Source organism: Mustela putorius, unplaced genomic scaffold, assembly GCF_011764305.1.
Source record: "Mustela putorius furo isolate JIRA1106 unplaced genomic scaffold, ASM1176430v1.1 tig00000461_pilon_pilon_pilon, whole genome shotgun sequence".
NCBI classification, from domain to species: domain Eukaryota; kingdom Metazoa; phylum Chordata; class Mammalia; order Carnivora; family Mustelidae; genus Mustela; species Mustela putorius.
Genome location: NW_025421390.1, coordinates 2296651 through 2305762, shown reverse-complemented (window position 1 = coordinate 2305762; position 9112 = coordinate 2296651). Strand labels below are relative to the sequence as shown.

The window sequence follows — 9112 nt, the reverse complement described above, 5'->3', positions numbered from 1 at the left end:
ATAGTTTTCTCTTCCTAAAATGTTTGGCCTTCTCCAAAATGGCTTCCCACTACCCATTCCTGGTGATGCCCTGGCACCACCTCTTTCAGGGGCTGAGGCAGGTTTCTAGGCTGTCCTTTGAATACCGTGTTTAGTCCATCCTCGTCTGATGCCTTAACTTTGACAGTTTTCCCTGCATCCATCTAGCTTATAGTCTGCTTCTCTGAATGGCTCCAGAATTGAGCTGTTACTGACTACACTTTATTGCTAAATGAATTCTGGCCACAGGTGTTCTAGTCAGAATGCTCCCACAGTCTGGACCTGTAGGAAGGAAGCCTGTGGAGCTTCTGGCTGTGGCACCGAGCCATAGACTCTGGGTGAATCATATAACTTCTCTGAGGCTCAAAGAAGGCACTTTGTAAATTGTAAAGGATTAAGTGAACGCCAGGAGAATGCTAGGATTCTATTCTGTGCTTATCTAATTGTAGTTGCTGACACCTAGATAGCCATCAGCCCTAGAAATGTCCTTAGATACCTGTTTCTAGATGTGCTTGGGCCTTTGGTATGTGTGTCAGAGGCCGGGGTTAAAGTGTATCTGCTGGATGATGAACACTTTCAGTGGCTAAGGCTGTTGGAAATTACCTCTCTGTTACACTTCACTTTAAATTTTTCACCTCAAAATGAAGCAAAGTCAGGGTAGAGAACTGGATAGATTTGCTCTTGGCCACAGCATCAAGCAGTAGAGTAAACGGAAGGAGAATAATCCTAAGTGTTAAAGGCCGTCAGCATTTGCCAAACTGTGGTCTTTTTAAAAATATATACATATATTGCACAAAGAGTTTGGCATTATAAAAAGGATCTTGTAAGTACCAGAGTCTTTTATCCAGAATGTTATTAAGAACTTTTTATTAAAAATTAAGATGCTTTAGAAACCACATAAAATTTTAAAAGGCTCTACCTTTCCACTTCGCCTTTTCAAGGGGCACCTCAGGAGAGATGGTAGAATTCTCCAGCAGTTGGAGAGGTCTGCAGAGCGGTACTCTGCTCTGCCAATTTGTCCCCAGATTGGCCCAGGACGGCCATTCACCACTTTGTTTTTGGTTATTTCAGCTGCTGTTAGACATTCTCCTGCAAACACACCTGCACTGCTTTACAGATCCCGCCACCGAAGCGGGCAGAAGGTAGTGTGCTCCTGTGCTCAGTGGATCACAGTGCAATCCCATGTGTGCCTCTGCCTGAGCTCGCCGGGCTCTCTGCAAGTTTTGGGGGGTTTTGTGTGAATCTAGGCCGTGAGTACAGAATCAGCCTCATGTCTGTTCATCTGGGCAGTCATCTTTGTTCAGTTCAGATCCACACAGACGGGTTTGCTTCATGTTATGGGCCTCAAGCAGTCTGCCCACTGGTTTCTTCCTTTTCTTGGCTGACATTCGGAGAGTCTTTCTAGATTTTTCATGGATGTACTTCTTTTTAGAGTCAAGAAATCTTTTCCCATTCAAGGTTCTGTAATATGGCTCATAAACCTTGTGTTCCTCCCTATCCTTCCTTATCTGACTTACCCCCTTCCTGGCTTCTTTTTCTTTACCTTGATACTGTCCTTATAGCTTTTGAGTGCTCATCATTTCATCTGTCTTTCACTACTATCCCAAAACTTCCCTTCTCTGGGGTGCTTTTCCCTATCTCTTTTGTATTTCTCTAATTCTCACAGCAAGACTGCAGGCCCACTTGTAAAAGCATACACTCCCCTCCTCTATCTCCATATGATCAGTTGAATTTTCCTTACTAACAGCTCTTGTGGTTGAAAGATCTGAAAACTTTGACTTTGCCCTTTTCTGAGATTCTCTTTTTTGCTTGTAGAGAACCAAGTGAAGCTCTTAACCATTCTGACAGTCTGGATTTTTCTGGCTTGCTGCTGTTGGTTTTTCATTCAGTAAATTTGAGGATTCCCTTCTTTATATTTGAGGAGAACTTCTTTATGCAAGATATTATCCTAGGTGCTGGTGACACAGGGAAAGTGAAGGTTCTGTGCAGAAGAGCTTGCAGGCTGGTGGGAAGACAGACATAATGTCCCCTCCTGCATTCTACTGGTGTATGGTGGGGTGGAGTTGGAGGAGGGTTGCATGGGATGCTCCATCTCCTACCAGAGAATGGGCCACCTAATTCAGTAAAGGGAGGGGAAAGTGTCACCAAAAAGTCCTAGTTGAACTGAGCTCTGAAGCATGATGAGATATTCACCAGGCAGTCAGCTGCTGCATTCATGGTGGAGGGAATAACACGGGCAAAGGTTCAGAAGTATGAAAGAGGGTTGACAATGTCCAGTCTATTTATGAACCTTGTCAAAGATCAGATAATCTTACCTTTATGCATTTTTTGCCTGCCCGACAAGAAGAAATGTGCTTTGAGTGGGTCATCAGGAATGGTCAAATCTGCATGGCTGGTGTGAGGGGCTCAGGGCTGGGTAGGGAAGGGTTAGTCACTTGAAAGTTTGGTATGCTGAGACAAGGCTCTTAAAGGAGCTCTGGGGTTTTTACAGAGGAGAAAGTGCTTAAAGGCAGATTATGCAGCCAACGGTGAGCCAGTAAATGGTTTCACTGGGGCCAATACTAGGATATTTTGGCAGCCTTCTTTATTGGGCGTGGGGCTCTCTGGCTATTCAATACGATTGTGACTCCCCTTGCGAATGCCCATGAGGAGGTTAGGGTGAAAATAAAGAGCTTTTAAGTATTTTAATGTGATTTCTATTGCATTTTAATTTTTTAATAAAACTTTTAATAAAGTTCTGCTTTAGGAGCCACAGAGATCAAAAGATTCTATTTAATAGAGAGTCCAGTGTTATAGTACTGGGAGATAGATGGGCTAAACCAGACCGTGGTACATCTCTTTCAAGTAAATGTAATAAATGGTTCTATTGGAATGGGAAAAAAGGGAAGATGCATACCTACATGCATGTATCCCCCCCCACCACTCCTTGTAGCCAATAATTCTACTCTCTGGAAGTAAATGCTGAGCTCCTGGCATCTTTGACTAATACCCTTCTCATAGGATAGTTATACTGCTCCAAAGACAGTATGGACATCTGAGCCAAATAATTTTCTCTTTCATTTGCAAGAAATTGAACTGACAGATATACCTGTCTATTTTGGTGCCAAGAAAATGTCCTGCTAGAAATGTGTGATAATATATTATATGACAGTCGCTGAAAATGTTTCAGATGCAGCAGTAAATTGATTGTGGTTTTCAGACCAGATGTGCACCATGTTTAGAATTTATTGTGCTTCTTCATATTGTAGCTTTGTGCTTAAGTAAATAGAAAGAAGTGTTCTGCTTTTCAGTGAAACCTCTTAAGTGAACGGATGGCATTTCCACCCCCACCCCGGTTAGTGATATGAAATTTTAGGACAGGACAAATTGGAGTAAGTCACTCTCCTCACACCCACTCTGTAGCTCATAGGGCTCAAACTAAGGACGTCTTTTGTCTTGTCTTCTAAGGTTAAGAATGAAATAGCTGGCAAATGACCATAGCAGAATTGTGCAGCACTTTTGTGCTCACCTAGAAACTGAAGAAATATGGTTCATATCTGATGGTAGTATTTTAAGCCCCTGCTTGTGATTTAATATAAGGTATGAGCTAAACAGAACTCAATTAAAAAGGCTGAAAAAGACATCTTTTTAATGCATATCTCTGCAAGACTCAAGGCAGCCTTTGCTAAAGGTGTTAGAAACAGGACATTTGCTTTTCTATGTGGTTTAATAAAATATCTTTCTAGGCATAGAAATGGTCTGTGTGTCATGATGGGTCTGCTTTTTTATGCTATCTCATCTTACATTTCCATTCTAGTGGCACATTGGTTTTGAGTGGTTAAAGATCTGTCTCATTTCCTCGCCAACTGAGATTATATTTCCGGCTCTTTGTTAATTCTGTGCACTCTAACAATTGCTGCCGATCACGTCCTGTGTTACTGTGCTAGGCATTCCGTGAGCCCAGGAACCAGGGTAGGATATGATCCTGCCTCAGGAGAGCAGGAAGACAGTAGACGAAAGGCAAGAAGGCGAAATTTCACAGGCTGGATCTCATTTAATGCTCAGAGCAACTCTCAGCTTTGCAAGGGGTGGGTGTTTATTTCTTCATTTTACAAATAATGAAACTGGGCCTCACATAGCTCAGAAATTAGGCTCCAGAGCCAACAGCTGCTTGACTTCAGAGCCCACACCCTCTCTCCAGCTCACTATCTGGCTGGTTGGAGAGTCAAGACAGAATAATGAGTGCAAGGCTAGAAAAAATTTGAATAAATGTAAACATAGGCACTAAACATAGGCATTAAAATACCATATGGGTTAGAGAGGGATCACTGTGCAGCTTGTAATCAGTGAAGGGTGTCTGGGGGAGCACCTGGGCTGGGTTTGGAAGCCTGGGAGGATGAGGGCAGAAATCACAAGCACAAAGGCATTGAGGGCATAAGCTTGCAGCATTGACAAGGAAGCCCAGTTGCCAGGGGCAGGACTGTAGAATGGGGAAAGGAGAAGGTGTAGGGCAGGGGCAGATGACACTAGACCCCAAATGCAGAACTGAGGAGTGTAGAGCCTTGTGAGAAACTGCCTGTACCCTCTCTCTCTCTCTCTCTGGGTGTGTGTGTGTGTATGTGTGTGCAGAGAAAGTTTAAAAATGTGGAGGGAAAGTGCTATTTAATTAAAAGTTGCATTTGGGGCCTGTAGGATGTTGAATTTTCCCTTTGTAGCAAGAAAAAGTGGTGCCTTAATAATGAGGAAAATGTCATGTTTCCTTTCCCACCAGGGAATAAAGTAAGTCAACCCCTTTGCTGAAGTGAATGTGTCTGAGACTTGTTGGCAAAATGAACACATTCCTTTTGAGTCTTGGTGAGAGGCAGAAATGGCAGGGGGACGAGGGGGCACGTAAAGAAGGACGTGTGCGCAGACCACCAGTCTGGCGGTGTCTCTGCTCTGGTGGAGATGCCTGGGCACTGGGAGGCAGATGAAAATATGAAAGAAAGAAGATCCATAGGGAAATCCTGATGAGCCCAGGGAATACCAGGGAACATGTAGGTCAGCTCTTTGGACTGGGGGAAGATACTGGCATTTTCAGGGGCTTATCATCATTCCCAGAGAGGACAACTTTTTACATGTCATCCTCATGGAGGAGCCATGTGAATCTTCTCTGTATTGTTCCAATTTCAGTTTATGTGCTGCTGAAGTGAGCACAGTATATTTTAAATGTTTGTAACAATTTTTTTTTTTGTGCTAGGTGCTGTAGCATAAAGTGAAGGCATAAAGTACAACTCCCAATTTTTTATATAATTTTTATACAATTTTTAAAGTGATTGTGACTTGTGATTTTATAATTGGGCAAAAGAAAAATCCAAGATTTAATGAGCAACTTAAGAATCCCTTCTTGAGTAATCATGGATGCTTATCTACTGTTAAGAACCCCGTTTTAAACATGGATTCTAAATTTAAGAAAAAGGTACACACTAGATTCACACCTGCATTTTTCTGGTTTGGAAAGAAGTAAGGAAATTTTTTGAGATGTTTGAAAACTTGATCTGAAATAATCATTCATATGGCAGACAATTCACCAGATGCTGGGAGATACAAATAGGAAGTCCCAGGAACTTATAAACTTTTGAAGGCAGCAGAGAAATGTGTAATACAAAATGATTGCTGCTACAAAATACAAAGAGAACATAGATTTAGAGTGATTTAGAGACAGTGATTTAGAGACTGGGTAGATGCGTCCCTGTGGAGTGGGTTTTGCAATATATACAGGAGTTCAGATGGAGAAGAGGGGAGCGAGAGAAAAGAGAATGTTGAGTGGCATTGTAAACAGAGCAATGTATAAGTAAAAACTCAAGCATGTTAAAGTGTACCATCTGCTTAGGGAACTACTAGCCTAACAAGGTTGGTGTGTGATGTATAGTAACAAAGGAATAATAAGAAATGAGGTTGTAAGAATAGATTAGAGACAGATGGCAATAGCCTTAAATGCTTTGCTAAGAAGTTTGAACTTTATTCCTTAGGCTAGTGTTTCTCAGGTTTTTTGTTTTGTTTTCAATATGAGTCCTGCAATGTGCTCTGGAAGAAGAGGGATCTATAGTTAGAAGTTGGGGAGATACTGTAAATATGCATTCTTCTTGGATATGCACAAGTGTGTCACTACACTATGCATCTTAGCATTACAAAAGCTCTGAGCATTCCTGAAAATATAACACAACCAAATAGTCTAACTTTTACTCATTGCTTCCTAAATTGACTTTCCATGTAATGCCTTCTCAGATTTCCTGAAACTACTATTCCCTTAACTTAGATTGGGAAATGATTCTAGGGGAGTTTTTTAGTAGGAAGGAGATTTAATCTGGAATGCACTGGAGGAAGGGAACTGGTGCCTTATGGAGGTGGGAAGGGTGGACTCGCACTAGGACATCACAGAAGACTGAACCGCATGCTGGCAAGCTCTCCGTTACAGATCTTACTTTGTGCTGTAACTTCTATTTCTTCCACTTACCTGTGCATTTCCAGCCACAGTTATTTTGCATTCCATGCCCAACACACAGTAGTTTGTAATTACATCTATGTTGAATGAATCAAGGGAAGAATGAGCCTACCATAAGCATTTGGCTAAGAATCCTGATGAAGCTATAGGCCTCATAGGGCAGATTGGAAAAGACAGCATTCTTTGGGGCTAGGAATTATGAAAAAGCAAATGCCTAAATCAGGTATAAATATAACTCTCACTTTTGATACTGACTCTCAATAAGCAGGATCACTAGTGGGGCGCCTGGGTGGCTCAGTGAGTTAAAGCTTCTGCCTTCGGCTCGGGTCATGATCCCAAGGTCCTGGGATCGAGCCCTGCATCAGGCTCTCTGCTCAGCGGGGAGTCTGCTTCCCACTCTCTCTGTCTCTGCCTGCCTCTCTGCCTACTTGTGATCTCTGTCTGTCAAAAAAAAAAAATAAATAAATAAATAAAAATAAGCAGGATCACTAGTTTAAAAAATTATTGAATATGGTACTTTGTGTGGATATATTTTGTATATCACCAATAAATTATTTTGTCTACCTTGAAATGTTTTTCTTATTCTTGTGAGATAATAAAATATATAAGAGGAAATATTATTTAATATAGTCACAAAGATGGAGAAGCACATTAGGCATGATAGATTATGATCCTTCTGGTGTGAAGTGATAGTTATTTGAGCAGGAAAAGGAAACGTTCTCTTAATGGTTAGCACAGATTTCATAGAAAAGGTGAAACCAGGAAAAAGGACAAATCTCTATTTATAATTTACTTTGCTCCTAGATTTCTCAGTGTAACACTTGCTGTAAAGGTGAATCTTAAGGAAAACTAGAAAAATGGCTCAGCATACATCACCACCATGATCACATTTGAAATGGCAGGATCGTAGAAGCATTAGCTTAGTGGAAGTTTGGAGGTGCCCCACTTTAGCTTGGCCAGCATCACCTCGAGGTGCCCCACTTTAGCTTGGCCAGCATCACCTCGAGGAAAAGCACAGTGAAATCAAAGCCTATGGCCAGAACAAAGCTCTGTGAGCCTCAACGATTCCAATACAGTGTGGTGGAGCAATATTTTGAAATATCAACTGAGGATTTTTTTTGTCCTTGGGTCATTTGGTTCTGGCTTCCATTCAGATGATTAGGCCAGTCTGGGTTCTTTGCCTTGGCAAAGGTGGAGCAAGCCCAGGAAACAAAGTCATATCTTGGCTTTTAGGATTCAAAGTTCTAACTACCACAGGAGAGAAAAGAACCTGGGGACATTAATAATAAATGAGCCTAGAATACCACAAGACTGAGGACCAGATACCTGCCTCGGGGTGGGGTGGGGGGATTAGATTCCATGGAGCAGGAAGCATCAGGGGGTTATAGGGGCACATTTAGAAGCTTCTGTGTGGATAATTCCTGAGGAGGGTAGGGGCCCAGTCCTCAGGCAGGTCAAGTCTTGGGGGAGGTGTGACTGTAGAACCCCAGATAGATTTATGGGAGTTAGATGCACACAGGACCTTCACCTCACTTTCTGGGTAGTTCCCTGAGGAGAAATGACTGTATAAAGAAGAGGTGCCTTGGACAGCATTGGGTTCCCATGGCCTAGATGGTGGGAAGAATCATTCTCTGAGCTAAATGGATGGGTTTCTGAATGGTCCCAATTTCTCATAGCCCAGCATGGTGTGGAGCAGTAAGTGAATTCCTGGGTACCACAGAGGAGCACAGGGGAAGCAAAAGCAAAAGCAAGTATGGGGAGGCGGGCCAGACAGCAGTCAATTTGTTGTATGATGACCAGGACTGGGCATCCCAGGGGCATCTCAGCAGATGCCACTGTGGATGATGGGGAACTCAGTGCCCACCATCCTCATCCCTGCTTCCTTGGTACTACTCAAAGTCCCTAGACTCCTAAAATGACTGCACTAAGCTTCTGCCACCCCTTCAGCATGTTCTCTCAAAACAGAAATTCCATTGTGTTATAGAAAAAATAAAGTTGCATTTCTTAAACACATGAGTCTGGGGACTGAGATTCAAGCTTGCTTTTTGTATAATAATAAAAAATTCCATTTGATGATGTCTGGTCAAGAATGGGCACTTCTCTTTCCTGCAAAGATCAGGATGCCCTTAAACTCTGGCAAATACAAAGAGGGGTTTGTTGAAGGGATACACAAAAGCCTCTTAGAAATCAAGGGTAGAAAAGTATAACTGGGTTTGAGGGGATTCTTGGAAAGGGAAAATGAGGCTTTTTTTCACTGTCTCTAAGGGACTCCATGAACTCTTTCATCTCTCCCTGTGTGCCTTTCCCCTCCCACTTCAATACTGGCTTCTCCTGCCTGGGCAGTCTGTGATCGGATTCCCTGCCCCAGCCCAGGTCTCCTGCCTCTTCAGTTGCCCTGCTGGGGGGACTCCTTTGTGTCTCTCTGTTGTGTGTACACACAGCAAGTGTCTGGTTGGCTCTTTTTGGTCAGGTGTCTTCTTCTATCCAATCACTGACTGGTTTTTGCTGGGGAGTCATAAACCACATTTAGAGCAGCAAAGGCAGGGCTGCCATATTGAATAACTCTGGAGGGTGCTTGTCAAATACTGCTTTGTGAATGGCTTCCTCTGGATTTGTATAGTGCACATTCTC

General features: G+C 42.6%; 1 pseudogene; it reads right to left on the bottom strand.

Annotated features, from left to right (window-relative positions):
- Window positions 1–5094: 5094 nt before the first annotated feature.
- Window positions 5095–5193, bottom strand: LOC123392238 (annotated as a pseudogene).
- Window positions 5194–9112: the final 3919 nt, after the last annotated feature.